This window comes from Rhinolophus ferrumequinum, chromosome 21 (genome assembly GCF_004115265.2).
Source record: "Rhinolophus ferrumequinum isolate MPI-CBG mRhiFer1 chromosome 21, mRhiFer1_v1.p, whole genome shotgun sequence".
Taxonomy (NCBI): Eukaryota; Metazoa; Chordata; class Mammalia; order Chiroptera; family Rhinolophidae; genus Rhinolophus; species Rhinolophus ferrumequinum.
The window spans coordinates 31476679-31495345 of record NC_046304.1 but is presented as its reverse complement, the minus strand read 5'-3'; the positions used below and the strand labels follow the sequence as shown (position 1 = coordinate 31495345).

General features: G+C 37.1%; 1 pseudogene; it reads left to right on the top strand.

Annotated features, from left to right (window-relative positions):
- The first annotated feature begins 17411 nt into the window (after positions 1-17411).
- Positions 17412-18371, top strand: LOC117013791 (heterogeneous nuclear ribonucleoprotein A1-like; annotated as a pseudogene).
- Positions 18372-18667: the final 296 nt, after the last annotated feature.

Below are 18667 nucleotides of genomic sequence, written 5' to 3'. Positions count from 1 at the left end.
TCAGTTGGTGTTGGAGAATTGCTTGTTGGTGTGGGGTCCCCGCTTGCCCCCCCCCCACACACAACTGGAATTGGGAGCAAATATCTATTTACTAGTATCCAAGTGGCTGTACCATTTTGTATTCTCACCAAAGTACATGTTTTCAGTAGTTCTGCATCATTGTCCAGCACCTTGTATTGTTAATTTTGTTTTGTCTTGTTTTGTTTTTTAGCTATTATTATAGGTCAGTCATTATACCTCATTGTGGTTTACTTTATATTTCACTAATGGCTGATGATATTGAACATTTTTATGTGTTTTTTCCCATCCATATGTCTTTTTCACTACAGCATATGGCCAAATCTCTGCCCATTTTTTTTTTTAAAGGCTATTGTTTGAGTAGTTTTATTAGTAGTACAAAATTGAGAGGAAGGTACAAAGATTCCCCATATAAACCTCCCCTCCCCCACATACATAGCTTCTCCCATTATAAACATTACTGACCCGAATGGTACTTTTTTTTTTTTTTTTTTTTGTTTTACTAAGGATGAACCTACATTGACATATCATAATCACCCAAAGTCTATAGTTTACCTTAAGGTTCACTGTTGTTGTTGTGCATTCTATGGGGCAAAAGTATGACATATATCTATCATATCAGTAAAATATAGAGTATTTTCACTGCCCTAAAAAATTCTCTATGCTTTGATATTCATCTCTTCTCCTACTCAACCCGTTAACCACTGGTATAATTATTATCTCCATATTTTTCTTTTTCCAGAATGTCATTTAGTTGGAATCATATGATATGATTAATATACATTTATTATTATTAATAATATGAATATTATTCATATGCATTTAAGGTTCCTCCATGTCTTTGCATAGTTTGATAGCTCATTTCTTTTTAGTGCTGAATAATATTCCATCGTCTGCATGTGAAATGCAGACGATGGAATAATAATTCTCATTATTATTTTAATTTGCAATTCCCTGGTGATATATGATGTGGAGCATCTTTTCATGTGAGTCTTTGCCATCTGCATATAATCTTTGGTGAGGTGTCTATTAAGATCTCTGGTCCAGTTTTTAATCGGATTTTTGTTTTCTTATGTTAATTTTTAGTAGTTCTCATATTTTGGATAATATAAGAGCAATATATTACTGTTGTTTATCAGATGTGTCTTTTGTACAAATGTTTTTCCAGTCTGGCTTTTCTTTTAAGTCTCTTGATACTGTCTTTCACAGAGTAGAAGTTTTTAATTTTAATAAAATCAAGTTTATCAATTATTTCTTTCATGGATCATGCCTTTGGTATTGTATCTAGAAAGTCATTGCCATCCCCAAGGTCATCTAGGTTTTCCTATGTTATCTTCTAGGTGTTTTATAATTTTATACTTTACGTTTAAGCCTATCATCCATTTTGAGTTAATTTTTATGAAGGGTGTAAGGTCTATGTCTACATTCATTTTTTTTTTGCATGTGGATGTCCAGCACCATTTGTTGAAGAGACTATCTTTGCTCTATTGTATTGCCTTTGCTCCTTTGTCAAAGATCAGCTAACTAAATTTACGTGAATTTATTTCTAGATTCCCCATTCTGTTTCACTATTTGTCTATTAGACAAATAGATCTACTTGTCTCTTTTTCCATCAATACCCACACTGCCTTTATTGCTGTAGCTTTTTAGTAACTCTTGTCAATTGGTGGCGTCAGTCCTCCAACTTTTTTCTTTTCCTTCAATATTGCCCATTTATTTTTAGCTTTGTTTGTTTGTTTTCTTTCTATCGAGTTTTGAGAGTTCTTTAATATTTTTGGTACAAGTCTTTTGCTGAATGTGTGGTTTACATTAGTTCCCCTCAGTCCAAAATATCAAATATTTTTTTCTTTTCTAATCAAGTTTTGGGTATCATGTCTAAGACCTTTTGTCTACCTCAAGGTCATGAAGATTGTTTTTCAATAACTTTGTCTAGAAGTACAAGGCTAACTCTATGAGGATGTGATCATTTAGGCAATTTCTCTGACTGTATATTTGGTAGATACAACTCAGTAAAAGGTGGCACCTTTTAATATACTCAGGTTAATATATTCTGGTTTGCCTCCTTTTGTTCTGAATATATTTAAACCATTAAAGCACACATTTTAAATAGGGCTATTTAATTCTCTTCATGCATTGGGTCTGGAGAATAATTTATTAAGTTTTGTGTGTGCATAATTATATACACACATATATATATAATTATGCACACACAAAACTTAATAAATTATTCTCCAGACCCAATGCATGAAGAGAATTGAGTATATATATATATATATATATATATATATACTGTAGAGCTGCACTCATGCATTTATAAATATTTGAGTACCCACTATGTGACAGATTCTATGCAGGACATCAGTGATTAAAATCATAACAAAATCATTCCCCTCATGGAATATACAGTTTAGTGATATATATTCTAGGTCATTTATCATACAGATCATAATATGTCTGTGATCCATATCGTATATCCTATATATTTAATTTACATTGATCAAAAGGGAGAAAAAGAAATAATTTAAATGTTATGCGCAGTTTCTTCTCCCATTCCACTAAATGAACCTATACTCCTAAATCCTCTTGAGATAAGAGCTGTGAATCAGATATTTCTTCTATAAATTGCAGTTTCTACATGAATCTGCTGGTGCAAACATCTCCTAAGGTAATATGAGCCCAAGATTAAAAGCCATATTTTTCATGCAATATGGTTTTTAATGGTAGATAAGAACTTTATTGGCCAACTTTCTTAGAAATTTTCATGGATATATTTGATTATACTCAACATTTTACATACTAATGTAGACTCTACTCCTCATGTGCTCTGTAACTCTTTGGCTTTAATTTTATGTAGATTAAAATATCACATTTCAATAAGGGTGATAAATACATTAATAAAATGTTTTTTGTTGGCTATTTTCATATAAACACTACATTATCATCACTTTTTATACTATCAAAGTACTTAAATCCATTTTTATTCCAGAAAGGATTTGTGGCTGTGGACACAAATACTTATCACAGAATAGAATACAAATTGGAAAATATTCAAGGTAGTAGAAAATAGTGGTGAAATTGGGAAATAACTTTGGGGAAAATAAGGACAAACAAGTATTTAGTAGCATATCTTTTACAATTGTGAAATACTCTTAAAATCATTTAGGCTTTCCAAGCCCCCAATCCAAGTAGGAAATCTCTTAGTTATATGACACACAACAATGCCTAAGAACAGTATAATATTTTGCAGTGGGGTGCAAATAAATCTAAGACATATTTCTCCCATTCTTTTGCATAAAAATGTCCTAAGAATACTGATATAAACATGGACTACTAGGTAAATGCAAGACTCCAGATTATGGTGACAAAGGGTTGCCTTGTGGTAATTCTAGACTGATATTATTTTGTTATAGGAGTAGCACATTGACAGTTAAATTTTGGTTTTCTAGAAATAGTTAAGCTAGTAAGTACATTTCAAAGTGCTAGAAAACTTTTTTCTTTTCTTGTAGGATGTTTACTGTTGCTGTGACAAAAAAAAAGTTTACAATATAGTTTGTTTCATAATTGTCTTAGATTGTGCAGATGTACATCGCATACTGGAGCTGAGTATATTTCTCAATGAGCCGACAATCTAAATTAATTTTGTCCATTTACTGAGCTTTTTCTGTGTAAGTAGAAGAGAACAGAGCTATACCAAGAAAGAAGTTGAAACAGAGTATTTCCAGCGACAACTCATTTTGGAGAAGTAGGTAGCTTGAGAAACCAAGCCTTAAGAGTCGAATCTCAGTATAGTTTTCCACATTCCATTGTTGCTACCCCTACCAACAGCTTAGTCCATCTTAATACCATATATCTGTTGAGTCAATTTTTATAAATGATACATCTGTTATCTTCCGAGAGAAAAGAACACTGCTGATGGATCAATTTAATATGCATTATAATTATAAAGACATAGTCGATCCTCATTATCCCTGGAGTCCATATTTGCAAATTGAACTACTTGCTAAAATTTATTTGAAACCCCCAAATCAATACGTGCAGCACTTTCCCAGTCATTTGAAGATATGGGCAGAGTGTTGAAAATTTGAGTCACCTAACGGGCATGTTTCCACCTGAGATTGAACAAGGCAACTCTCTGCTTTCTTCTTTCAGTGCTCATATCATAAACAAGTATGCTTTGTGTGGTCTACTTAGTTCCACGTCTTTGCAAATTTGTGCTTTTTGTTGGTGAATTTTCTGTGTAAAATGGGCCTCAAGCAGAGTCCTGAAAGTGGTGCTGTGCTTAAGGAGGCTAGGATTTGCCTTACAGAGAAAATACTTGTGTTGGACAAGTGTGGTTCAGGCATGAGTTATAATGTTTAGGCCATGAGTTTAATGTTAATGAGTCAAAAATATATGTTAAATAACGTGCCTTTAAGCAGAAAAATACATTAAAGCAAAGGTCATCAATTGATCAGTTGGTGAAAATATAATGACCACAGGCTCACAGGAACCTAAGCCAATATTTGCCCTAGGAGCAATAGTTCAGTACTTGCTAATTCAGTAATAATATGTAACTATCATGAATAACAAGAATCAACTGTATATTATATCCAAATGTACGATTTTGTCAGATAAATCTATGTTCTACAATTAATAATCTTCAGTAGTGATTCTATTGATAAAATTATTTGATTTAATTGATTGATTCTAGATGTATAGAGCTTAGTTTAAACCTTCATCCAGGTGTCTAAGCAATGCATCCAACACGGATATACTTATACCTATAAGGATGATATTCCCAAACTAAAAAGTTATAGCAAGATAATTGAATAACTTCTGGCAGAAAGAAGGCACATACTAAATGTCACTTTCATTACTTCTTCCTTTTTTTATAAAAAAACACAAGACATTTGTTATTTAAAATTTATGGAACATTTTAAAATCCATACTCTTTTTTTAATTTTTAAAAATTTATTTTTAATTACCATTGACATATTAGTTTCAGGTGTACAGAACAACATAGTGATTAGACATTTATATACTTCACAGAGTGATAACCCAATAAGTCTATTACCCACCTGAGACTGTAAGTAGTTATTATAATATAATTGACTATATTCCCTGTGCTCTACTATACATCCCTATGACATTTTTTTTCAATTATAGTTGACATTCAATATTATTTTATATTAGTTTTAGGTGTATAGCAGAGTGGTTAGACATTTATATAATTTATGAAGGGATCCCCTTTATGAGTCTAGTACCCGCCTGACATTATGCATTATTTTTACAGTATCATTGACTATATTGCCCATACTGTACTTTACATCCCCATGACTATTTTGTAACTAACAGATTTGTACTTCTTAATTCCTTTACCTTTCTCATCCAGTCCCCCAACCCTCTCCCATCTAGTAACCATCAATTTGTTCTCTATATCTATGAGTCTGTTTCTGATTTGTTCATTTATTTTGTTCTTTATATTACACATATAAGTGAGGTCACATGGTGTTTGTCTTTCTCAGTCTGACTCATTTCACTTAGCATAATACCCTCTGGATCCATCCATGGTGTCGCAAATGGCAAGGTTTCATTTTTTTTATGGCAGAGTAATATTCCATTGTATATATATGTACCACAATTCCTTTATCCAATTGTCTATTAAGGGGCATTTTGTTTGCTTCCATATTTTGGCTACTCTTTTTTGAACGGAAGGTTCAGTTCCACATTATTTAACACCTTCTACCTGTCATTCTATGCAGTAGGTCCTATTGATGTATATATGAAAAAGACCAGTGACCTCTCCGGGCTCATAATGTTGTGTGTGGCAGGGTTGGGGAGGAGAGTGATAAATACATTTAATTAAAGATTTGCTACAAAGACAGAAGTTCTCTACTGTGCTTGGCAGAACCAGAGAAGAGTTCACATAGAACAGATTCTTGAGCTGATCATGAAGGATTCTATCAGCCGGGTGCAAGAGTAGAACCAAATATATGCAAAGACAAATGAATATGGGATATTGAAGTGACTGTGTGTAACTAAACTTGGTTGAAAAAGAATTCCTGCCCCCAAGAAAAGATGAATGATCATGTTTGCTTCAGCCTGCTTCTATGTCATCTATTGACAACTGCCTAGCAGGTGGCATTGACATTATAGATAACTTACATTTATTTGTGGGAACACCTTTCATGGTAACTTGAACTTCAACTCTGAGGTTGAAGAAGGAAAGGAAAAATGAGGGTCAGAGTTATATGAGTTACTCTAGGTCACACAGCTTAAAAAATATATATGATTTTGGGAACTAAAATCAAAGTTTTTTGGATTTCACATACTACTGGCAATATCAGGTACTGCTTTCCTCCCTTACTTACAAACCACCTCCTCAACATTGAGTTTTCTTAGGCTCTTCTGGTATCCTTTCAATTTTAATGGTTTCCCTTCAACCAAAAGAATATTACCAAGGGCTTCTTTTCCTTGGCAGTGACCCCTCATGAAGATATTGACCAAATTTACTTCCTCATTGAAATGTACTCTGAAGATGTAGTTCTGAATTTTAACCCTGGAATCAGAAAATAGCTCCCCTGCACATGTCTGCATGTATGTTTGCAGATATGAACAGACATTTTTATGTATTTGTGTATAAATAATCCATCTTGTTCCAGATGTGATTTCAAATTATCAATAATGCTAACATTCAATAAGACAACTTATATTAAGTTGTTTAAAAATTTGAAGAGGACTTCTTATTTGAGGAAGGATTGAGCATGTAACGTGTATATATGCTTCTTTCTGGGACCACAATAAAATAATAATAATCGACTGAAAATGCATAAATTCATAATGATGATTAGAATGGAAAGAAGGGCTGCATTGGATGAGAAATTTTAATACATTTTTGAAGACAAAAGCAGGCAAATGAGGGTTGACTGAAAAAGGTAGGACCATACTATCTAACTTATATAATATTGTAATATTCTCATATTTTCTCTTTCTCGCTTTATTTCTAGATACTCTGGCTCCTGAGTTCTCCGTTTCATTTCCGTTATTGACTAATTGTTCTATATGTCTGCATCAGAGCTATCAAATTAAAGTTTAATTTAATTTCTTTCCTGAATAATTGAATCTCATATCTAATCTTCCCTGGTTTATACATTCATTTTGCTGTAGTGCATCCTTAGTTATATTTTTTAGTTAATACATGTTTCAAAATAACTTTCTTTGACACTTCCACTAAATTGATAATATGGATATATTTAATTTTTTTTTAATTAAATTTATTAGGGTGTCAATGGTTAGTAAAATTATATAGGTTTCAAGTGTACAATTCTGTAATACGTCATTTACATATCACATTGTGTGCTCACCACCCAGAGTCAGGTCTCCTTCCATCACCATATATTGACCCCCTTTACCTCTTCTATATCTCTCATCCTCCTCCCCCTTACTGTAAGCTGAGAATAATTTTCCTCAGAACTTTAAAGGCATTGATCTGATCTAATGCCTTCTAGCATCAATGTGGTTAATAAAATATGATGTTGGTCTGATTCTTTTTAGATTGATGATGTCCTCCTCCTTCTCCTTCTTCTTTTTCTCTCTCTCTCTCTCTCTCTCTCTCTCTCTCTCATCTCTCTCGTCTCTCTCTCTCTCTCTCTCTCTCTCTCTTCTCTCATCTCTCTCTTCTCTCTCATTTTTCTCTATAAACAATGAAACCCTGTATTGTTTAAACTAAGTTGACTTACATTTCTACCACCCACAGCTGACAGTGTCCTAAATAACAGAATACCACTTCAGGTGTTAGCCAGCCCTGGCGTCATAGTGGGTATGGTCTGAAGAGTCAGTGTCCTCTCTCATTAGATCCTTCCTTAGACACAAGGACATTATAAAGGGGTAGTCAGTGGTCCTTTTCTCCCTAGCTTCCTAGAGGCACAATGGTGGGGTAGTGAGGGTTATGTTTTAAAGATTCAGTCAGCCCTGATATCATCTAAAACATGACCCTGTGCTATATAATCCTAAATAATGTGCTAAATCTTAACTAACTACCTAAAGATACAGCCCCCATAACTTTCTGAGAATACTCCAAGTATTTTGTTGTTGTGATATTCAGGAAATGAATAAAATAATAATGAAGAAACCATATAGGTTACCATAACAAAATTAAGGGGAAGGACACTTCTCTGTCACCTTAACTAATTGAGGCACTAGAGGTTAGCGTTAATGACTAAGAATGCCAGTATAGTTCAACTTTTCCTCAGTTAGTTCATAACATGCATGATTATTCGTTGAAAATTATCTCTGATAATTGAGTCTGAAATTATATGGATAGCCCACAATAAACGGTCACCTTTAATTATTTTCAAATAGATGCTTTGCCTGATTGATTTCTGTCACATTAATAAATATTGCAGACACAACACATTCATCATACTAAAGAAGGGACAGCATTTTCTTATTATTTCATCTACCAATTTCTAAATTGGTACTGTCATCAACAAAAGGTAAATAGGTTAGTGTTGTACCTCGACAGAATGGAACACAACCAGAGATCTCCTTTTCCCGTTTTAGTTCAGATAAACTCTGTGCCAGGCCAGAAGAGTAAGTCATTGTAGACGAGAGGAGGTCAGTGGGCCTCCTGGAGTTAGACGTGAGTCCCCAGGGAGAAATGTCAATACCACCGAACCATTTCTCCTAACATACTGAGTTTGTAGGGAATGTAGAGAGAAGGTTTCTAACCTAGACTTGGTGGCAGGGAATTACAGTAGGGGTGTCCTCGTGATGGGTAGAGAGGTAGTGAACTACAACAGTAAATCACAAAGAGAGAAGGAGTTTAGTGCGTCCACTTGGTGAGATGATAGATTCTGAAACCAGTCTAATTCAGCCCTTTTGGAGCTTGACTTGCAATCTGGGGAGGAACTAAAGAGTCTCTTGTAAAAGCCATGAAAATAGTAGCTCAGGTGTTTTGCAGTATGAAGTCTTCTTGATGGATTGTATCAAAAATGGTATTTTTCAGAAATTCCCTCTACAGTAGGAAAACAGTTCATTGTTTCCAGACCATATAATACATTATCTTAAGGGACAGGTTCCATCCGGCACACATCAGCTCACTTACATGCACTGCATGCTTCTACTTAGATACTGGCTGCCAACGAATTCCTGAGCTAGCATTCTGACTCTGAGGATATTGTTTCATGGTTTCAGAATCAATGAGGTCACCAGATGATGTGGAACTCAATATACTCCACATGGTAACTTTGTTACCCATTTGTACTCCATGTTCATCGCCTTGTACTAAGTGTGGTGGTGCTCAGGCCATCACCTAAGTGATTTTTTTTTTTTAAGAAATGCAAATTATTTTTCCCTACCCCAACCAAAACCAGAAATCTGGGTGTGGAGTGCAGCAATCTGTGTTTAAACAAGCCTTCTAGATGATTCTAATGCACACTAAAGTTTGAGAAACTCTATCTTACAACCTTGTTTGTTATTTATCCTTAGCTTTTTATCTGTATCTGTATTTTCCTCCAAATTTTGTTGCAAGCTTTATTAAGTATCCATTCTCTAGAAGCCCATAGTCCAATAAACTCAACCAAATTCAAATTCAATACTCCTTGTAGGTGGGAATCACACATATTTTATTTTAAATGCTACACAACATATGCCAGGAACTTTTTATTAAAAATCTAGTCACATATCAACTTAAATTATATTTTCCCCAATGAATTTGCTAGTTTGGTGGAAACTATCTACTTCTAATTTATAACTTTAAGTAAACTACATCAGACTTGACCCCTAAATGCAAGAAACTGACTGTAATATTCCTAGTAGTTATTATAAACTTTTCTACCTTGTTCCCATCCATGTTTAGTTAAATTATCATACTGTCCTAATTATTATTAGTTCTAGCCCATACTCTTTACTACTCATTCTTGATTAGTCTTGACATTTGAGACTAGTCCTTTTGACACTTGACCTCTTTCACATTGTAGATTCTTCTAGTTTTATCAGGTTTCCTCATTTTGGGGAACTTCTGGTGGGATACCCGTGTATCAGTTGGAATATGTTCGACTACAAGAAACATAATACCCCACGCACAGTGGCATTAACAATAAACACATCTGTTTATATCACATAGGAATTATCTCACAAGCTGAAACACTGCCATTTGCAACAACATGGAGATTATCATGCTAAGCTAAATAAGCCAAACAGAAAAAGTTGAGAACTGTATTACTTCACTCATATGTGGGATATAAAACTGAAAGGAACCAAGGAACAAGACAAACAAATAAAGAACAAAAACTCATAGACACAGACAGCAGTTTAGTGAGTACTAGAGGGTAAGGGGTGGGGGATGGTAGAAGAGGCTAAAGAGGGTCAAATATATGGTGATGGAAGGAGAACTGACTCTGGTTAGCACACAATATGAGGTATAGATGATGTATTACAGAAATGTACACTTGAGACCTATATAATTTACTAACCAATGTTACCCCAATAAATTTAATTTAAAAAAAGAAAAGAATTATTTCACAAGCAAGAAGCCAGAAAGGAGATAGTTTCAGGAGATTGGTTCAGCGGCTCAACAGTGATAGGACACTGTATTGTCGTCCTAGTTCTCTTGTCCTCCCTTGTAACTAAATGGCTGTGTCAAGCCAAACATTCTTACTGGGTAGTATTCCAAGTAGGAAGAACGAAGGAGGACAGAAAGAGTCCTTCCTCCTGTGTGTCTATCAAAATAAATTCCGGTAATTTCTAAGCAAACTTCCTCTTAGGTCACCTCAGTCAGAGGTGAGTTACATAATCACCTCTGGCTGAAGGGAAGCTAGAGAATGAGTAACTGTGCGATTGTTGTTGTTGTTTTCCTCTTATCCTGCATAAGGAAAGGTACACGAGATGAAAGGGCTTTAAATGGCATTTATGTGCTGCCTTATGTAAGCCTTCAGCATCCCTGGCAGCTTGGGCAAGTCTTCAAGGGGGCCAGGAGAGAATGACATCTCAACAGAAAGGAGAAAAAGGAGGCGAGAATGCAACACAAGGAAGCAGGTCCATTTGACATTTTCAAAGTGATCAAAAGGAAGACTTGAAACTGCATTTTGGTTTTAAAACTGCATTGGGTGTTTTCAATAATCCCCAATGCCTTGCATTTATTTAACATTTTGCATTTTACAAATCACTTCTATTTCATTTTCATTTTAATAGTTTTAACAATCTGCCGGGCATATATTCTCCCCACTTTATAAATGACTGAGCAACATTTAAGAGAGTTTCCTAACACGCCCTAGGCTTGACAGAGCTGAGTGTAGATCTCTAGCCTTTTGGATCTAAGCTCAGGGGACTATGTCTTATCAAATGTAATTTAAAAACAAAAGCCTATTCTGTTGAGTGGTAAAACATCTCAAAAACTGTCAGTGGAAATATGGATGTTTGTTCTTGTGAACTAATTTGCAATCACCTCCTTATTGTACCCCAGGAATCAAAAGATGAGGATGCCTGTGAATATGTATGAGAATCCATGTGAATAAATGATAATGATGTTAATAATACTGCATAACATGTATTAATCGCCTTCTGTGTCTCAAGCACTTGGTTAAGAGCAGAGCTGGGATTAGAATGCAGGATAGTCTGACTCTAAAGTACGCACTCCAAACCACTGTGCTATATTAGAATACACATGTGCTGAATATATGCTTATGTGAATGTATATATGTGTATCTCTATATTAGTTAGAATTCTTTCAATTGCAAGTGAAAGAAACCCAACTCCAACCAGCTGATGGAAAAAGGGAATTAACTGGTAAAGAGGCAAGGAGGTCTAGTGACATATCGGCTTCAAGAATCAGTGTTTAGGAGCACAGCGTTTAAAATCAGTGGATTGGGCATCATCACACTCTTTGTCTCTTGGTTCTGCTGACGCCTGTGTTTTGGCATCATTCTCTCTTCAGGGCCCCGCTTGATTAATTTCCCTATAATTTAGGTCAGTCATTGTTACCAGAGAACTAGTATATTAACACTGAGAAGGTTTGAACCATGTACCACGAGGGTCCAAGGGCGGACCCCCACAACTTCTCATGGGGAACAATGATTTTCCTCGGTTCCTGTTTTTCTTGAAAGAAAGAATTCAGTCAGAAGACAGGAGTCAAGCAAGCAGCAGATAGCAAAGTCGATTTGCAAAGCAAGTATACTCTGAACAAGGCAGGCTGGGACCCCCGCCTTGGGGCCTGTCGATGGGGTTACCCTCCTCCTCCCGTTTTCCTATTGTTCTCCTCGTTCTGCATGTCTCCTTAATCCTAGTGTGTTTGCACTAGTCCAAGTCTTGCTCTGGCTGCTCAAAGCAGGATGTTAATGATGCCACTGGGTTATCTGTACAAGCCTCCTCATTCCTCCTCCACCTGCTCATGTCCACCTTCCTACTTACTGTATTGAAATGACTATCCTACGAAAATTATACAGAATGGAAGAAATGCTGCACAGGACATAAATAGTGCATCTCCATGATATTCTACCCTTTGGCTATAAAAATACAGACATCCTCATACCCTTCACATGATTTCAAAAATTTCTTTATTTAATTTAATTAAATGAAAACCAATGTACTTATCTCTTCCCTAAAGTGGACAATTCAAAGTCATAATTAGTTTTGCCTCTAGTTCCATGTTCAGCATCTCTGGATCTAGGACAAACTTCTCTCAGTCAGATCCAAATGTGGATCATCATATTTTTCAACCTATGGCTAAATCATCGATTTAACTCCCTTTAACATACCCAAAATCATCCCATATAGAAAACGGAAGAAGTAAAACAACGACATAGCAATTGTTAGTCCACTTATTCCGGCTTTTTTTCATTAGAGTGAGTTCCTTGGTCAGCCAGTTTGTCAGTCAAACATTCCATATGCTAGAAGGAGCTTCCAATGTTTCTTGTTGGCCATTGTCATGGTTGAGAGGAACTATATGAAGGTGAGTCTTCAGGTGGCTTCACCACTATCTTATGTCATGGTTATAGTTTGGAAACTGTCTTGGGCAGCTGAACAGTCCTGAGATTTTTCTTACAAAAGCAATCAATCAAAACTCCAGTAGTCCCTCAAATTGCTTAATGGGCACCCTATTAGCAAGTGACAAACAGTAAAAATCTTGTTGATCTTTTTTAATCTGCACCCCATACTAAGGATATCTAGATTTAGCAATAGGCTTTAGTATTGCAACCAGCCTTCTGCCTAGATTTCAGTTGAAACCTCTCATGTTAGCCTGTGTCTTCGGGCAAAATTAAATAATAAACTGGAATGAAATAGCAAATGGATTCTGATTTCTTAATCAAATTTGCTTTCCAATGAATGGCATTTATGGTAAGGGAGATTAATACTTCTCTGGTGTGTGGGATATTTGAAAGAGTCATTGTTCTTTCAGCCTTCCAAACTTTTTATTGTTTTTCCTGGGTCTCAATTTTATATCTCACGATGTTTTGTCCTCCTCTGCTTTTAGTAACTTAAAGGAAGGGAAGAACAGTAAGCTCTTTCACAAAGCACTGGCTCATCTGAACCTGAATATTCTTGAACTCTGACCTGAGCAGAAAAGTCCTCTCACACATAAATCCTAGCGTCTTCACATCCTACCTTAAGATAGGACAACTTTGGCAGAAGATTTTCTGTTTTAGAACTTTGCAAGACTGTAAGAAGTTACCAATACACTGCCTAATCATCTTAAAATTACAACCTTGGTAGGTACATATATAAAGTTTTTTTTATGTTTACAAATGACTGAAAGCCTAATTAAACTCGCTTCAGGATATAAGGCAATTTATTGACTCATGTAACTGGGATGCCCAGGGTGTCTTCAAAATGGTTGAGTTCAGCGGCTCAATGTCACTAGATATTTGTCACTTTGCTGATGTCTCTTTGTAGGTCTCCATTAAATTTCTCCTGTATGTTGGCCTCTTGCTCTCCTAATGCAGCTGTAATTCTTCCATGTGTCTGGGGATGATGGCCACCTGGTGTTATAATTTCATATATATTCAACTTAGCAATTGAGGGAAAATTAATATTCTTTGCTTCTACACTGAGAAGCACTATTAATCAGGTGCTTGACTTAATTGGGTTATATTCTCACTTCTTGGACCAAACATTCAGGAGATATGACACTTAAACGTTGTTCAGGTTTGAATTCCCCTGGTGCTTGGGCAGAAAGCACTGTTTTCTCCAAACCCTTTTCCCTTTGGTGAGGGGTATGTTGCTAAATTATATTTCCAAGCTTCCCTTCCACTTAGATGGGAAAAAGTGACCGAGTTTTGGTCAATGGCCTTTGGAATAGAAACAAAGTCCATCTTTCCCAAGCCTCATCTACGTAAACCTACCAAACAGTCTTTACTCTCTTTTTCCTCATCTGCCAACTGAATAGGAATGATTTTGAGAAACTAGAAGGAAATATTCATTCCTGCATAATAATCCAGAAGGGTGCTCAGCACCCGGGGGCATCTGCGTTAGACTTGATACCAGTGTGCTTCAGGAGTTTGTGCATTGTAGCTACTAACAATGTTGATATTAACTAACTTTCTATCTCACGTAATTGATTGTCAGCTCCTTTAAAAACTCCATGAATTGGGGAAGAGGTGGTTTTCCAAAAGGCAAAATGCTAGGCAGACTGAAAAAAAAAAAAATTTACATGTAACACTACCAGATGTTTTGTGTGATTATAAATCGAAATATGTCATAGTACGTCTACATAGACCCAGTATGTGTATGTGTGTGTGTGTGTGTGTGTGTGTCTGTGGGGGTGGGTGTAGATAATCAGATGTGTCTTGAAGATCCCTCTAGAAAGAAGAGTTTGTTGCCCAGTCATTGGGCATACAGCAGGCAGCCTCCAGCTGTCAGTTCCTTCAGGGTCTACCTCAGCTGCAGAGATCTATCCCACCTAAGGTCATGCCCTGCCAGCAACAGCCCAGATTCTGTGACTGAGCAAGATGTGGGTATGTAGTCTCAGTTATTTGGCCAGATGTGGGACATTATTATGCTTCAGAGTTTCTTGCCAATCTGGCAGAGGTGTTGGTGGGCATGACCTTAGGTGGGATAGATCTTTGTTCTCTCCTTAATCCTAGTTCCTTTTCTTTCCCTTTACAGATATTGATTTCTAATAAACATCCAGAATTCTGAACTCCATCATTGCCCGCTTCTGGAGAATTCAATCTGCAGCTGTGTGTGTGTGTGTGTGTGTGTGTGTGTGTGTGTGTGTGTGTGTGTTCATGGATAGATAGATAGACAGATATTCTGTATCTATGTGTATATGTATATTCTAGAGCAAATTCATCAACATAAAACTCCTGCTTCCACCATTCACTAGATGATTATAACGTATTTCAAAGGGCTGCACTGAGATTGAAATGCATGAAAACTCAGAAGAGGGTACCTAGTGCCCAACAGATGTCAGTGATTTGCATATTAGCTGTATATGTGTATGTGTGTCTGTTGAGGAAGATTTCAGGGATATATGCCTCTTGATTTATGCAGAGCACTTCCCAGAATATAGTAATTATTGCTAAAAGCTGCCTGTTTTCCATGCTTAAAACAGATTACTGACATAACTGCCTCATTTTCATATATAATAGACTCTCTTTAATTATTTTTGACTAATATAATCATAACAACTCCAAACATAGTATTCATTTTTAACAAGCTACTCTTTATTGATGCAGCCTTTGCTGCAGATGATTTCTACAAAAGCCCATAGAAAGCTGTGTTTAAAAAGGAAATTCCACATGTTCATTCATACCAGCTCTCCTCCAACGTGGAAGGCAGCAATTTGCCACTTCCATTACGATTCTGACATCCTTGATCCTGGACACGCTGTAACAGGTGGCTACTGATTGGGAATTTCCTTCTGCCTTCTTTTTGGTTCCATTCTCTGCCTTGGAGGGTTTCCTTCCCCCTCCCCCCCACCCCCTTGAAATGCCTGCAAAAAACGAAGTCTAGCCAAATGCGGGTCTGACTTTCAAATGTCCTTTGTATTTTATGATGTTCCTTCTTCAGCCAATACCAGAGGACAATTTCATGGCATTCTCAATGACCTGTGTGCTCTGAGCCAGTTTTCACTTTTTGAATGATGCTCACATAGTCACCGATGCCTGATTCCCATGTCTCTTAAAGAGGGAGCATGGTTATCTTTTGTCTCCCCTTGACTGGGTGCTCCCAGAGAGAGGTTTCCTCTAGAAGCTAGTAATAAGTGAAATGGACTTGGGGGAGGGGGAAAAAAGAGAGAACAATGTGTCTTTCAACATGCTTCTCTGTCTTCAATTTTCAAAGCTCAAGGAGGACTTCAGTCAGACACATGACTATAGGAACCAAGTGTTTCAAGAGCTCTCAGAAGAGAATGGCATAGGGCCCAGAGATGCATCTCATTTTACACTTTCCATCCTTTTTGATAAACACTCAGCATTGGCACCTGGAGATTATTGCTGTACACACCCCTCAGCCTGTAACTATCTTTATGGTACAAAACAGGAAAGCAGATTCTATAAAATAGTATGCTGTGAAGGAGCAAACCTGCCCCTCCTCGACTAAAAGGTGTCTAATAAATTATTCTGACTGACTATTCACTGGTATTATACAGTGTTATTAATAAAAATAAGTAGCATTAGAATGCAATGGTCTTTCTAGTATATGAGGTCGGACAATTAAGTTTGTGAACTTGTTGCAACAATGTTGCTAAACTTTTTTGATATCAGAGGAATTATTCATTATGAATTTGTATCAACTGCACAAAGAGTTAACCAAGTTGACTATTTGGAAGTGCTGAAAATGCTGTGTGAAAAAGTTAGATGACCTGAACTTTTCACCAACAATTTATGGCTCTTGCATCATGACAATGCACCAGCTCTCACGGCACTGTCTGTGAGGGAGTTTTTAGCCAGTACACAAATAACTGTATTGGAACACCCTCCCTACTCACCTGATCTGGCCCCCAATGACTTCTTTCTTTACCCAAAGCTAAAGGAAATATTGAAAGGAAGACATTTGGATGACATTCAGGACATCAAATGTAATGCAACGACAGCTCTGATGGCTATTCCAGGAAAAGAGTTCCAAAATTGCGTTGAAGGGTAGACTAGGTGCTGGTCTCAGTACATAGCTTCCCATGGGGAGTACTTCGAAGGTGACCGCAGTGCTATTCAGCAATGAGGTATGGAGCACTTTTTCTAGAATGAGTTCGCAAACTTAATAATCAGACCTCCTATAAGCAAACTAGAAGCACATGTATTCACATTCATAATAGTTTAAGTTTTATGAGATGCCTTGTAGTAATAAAATTGTGAATAACTAAAATTCATTTAAAATGCTAGTAAAGAGATACGTTCATTAGACCACTCCTTCATGTCAGTGGACCCCACTGAGTAAGCATCATTAAAGTCTCCCCTCCCGTGGACATCACGTCTAAGTCAGAGTCTCCCAAAGAGCCTGACCAGTGGCAGAAGCTCTTCATCAGAGGTTTGAGCTTTGAAACAACCGATGCGAGTCTGAGGAACCATCCTGAGCAATGGGGAACGCTCCCAGACTCTGTGGTGATGAGCGACCCAAATACCAAGTGCTCCAGAGGCTTTGGTTTGTCACCTGCGCCATGGTGGAGGTGGCGGGTACAGCCATGAACATGAGGCCACAAAAGGTGGAGGGAAGAGCTGTGGGACCAGAGAGGGCTGCTGTCTCAAGAGAGGATTCTCAAAGACCTGGTGCCCACTTCACTGTAGAAAAGATTTTTGTCAGTGGTATTAAAGAAGACCCTGAAGCACATCACCTAAGAGATGATTTTGAACAGTGTGGGAACACTGAAGTGATTGACATCATGACAGACGGAGACGGTGGTGAGAAGAGAGGCTCTGCTTCTGTAGCCTTTGATAACCGTGACTCTGTAGAGGAGACTGTCATTCAGAAATACTGTGCTGTGAATGGCCACAACTGTGACGTAAGGAAAGCCCTGTCTAAGCAAGAGGTGGCTAGTGCTTCATCCAGCCAAAGAGATCTAAGTGGTTCTGGAAATTTCAGTGGTGGTCGAGGAGGTGGTTTTGGTAGGAATGACCACTATGGTCATGGAGGAAACTTCAGTGGTCGAGGTGGCTTTGGTGGCAGTCGTGGTGGTGGACGGTTTGGTGGCAGTGGGCATGGCTATACTGGATTTGGTAACGATGGAAGCAATTTTGGAGGTGATGGAAGCTACAGTGAGTTTGGCAATTACAACAGTCAATCTTTCTTCAAATTTTGGACCCATGAAAGGAGGAAATTTTGGAGGCAGAAGCTCTGGCCCCTATGGTGGTGGAGGCCAGTACTTTGCCAAACCACGAAACCAAGTTGGCGATGGCGGTTCCAGCAGTTGCAGTGGTTATGGCAGTGGCAGAGGGTTTTAATTCCTGCCAGGAAACAAAGTTTAGTGGGAGAGGAGAGCCAGAAAAGTGACAGGGAAGCTACAGGTTACAACAGATTTGTGAAGTCAGCCGAGTACAGTGGTGGCAGGGCCTAGCTGCTACAAAGACGTGTTTTGGACAATACTCATGTGTATGGGCAAACAACTCGAAGACTGTATGTGTGACTAATTGTATAACAGGTTATTTTAGTTCCTGTTCTGTGGAAAGTATAAATCATTGTAATAAAGGGTTTTAGTGTATTTTTTTTTCCTTCCTTGCATCCATGCTGTTAATTGCTA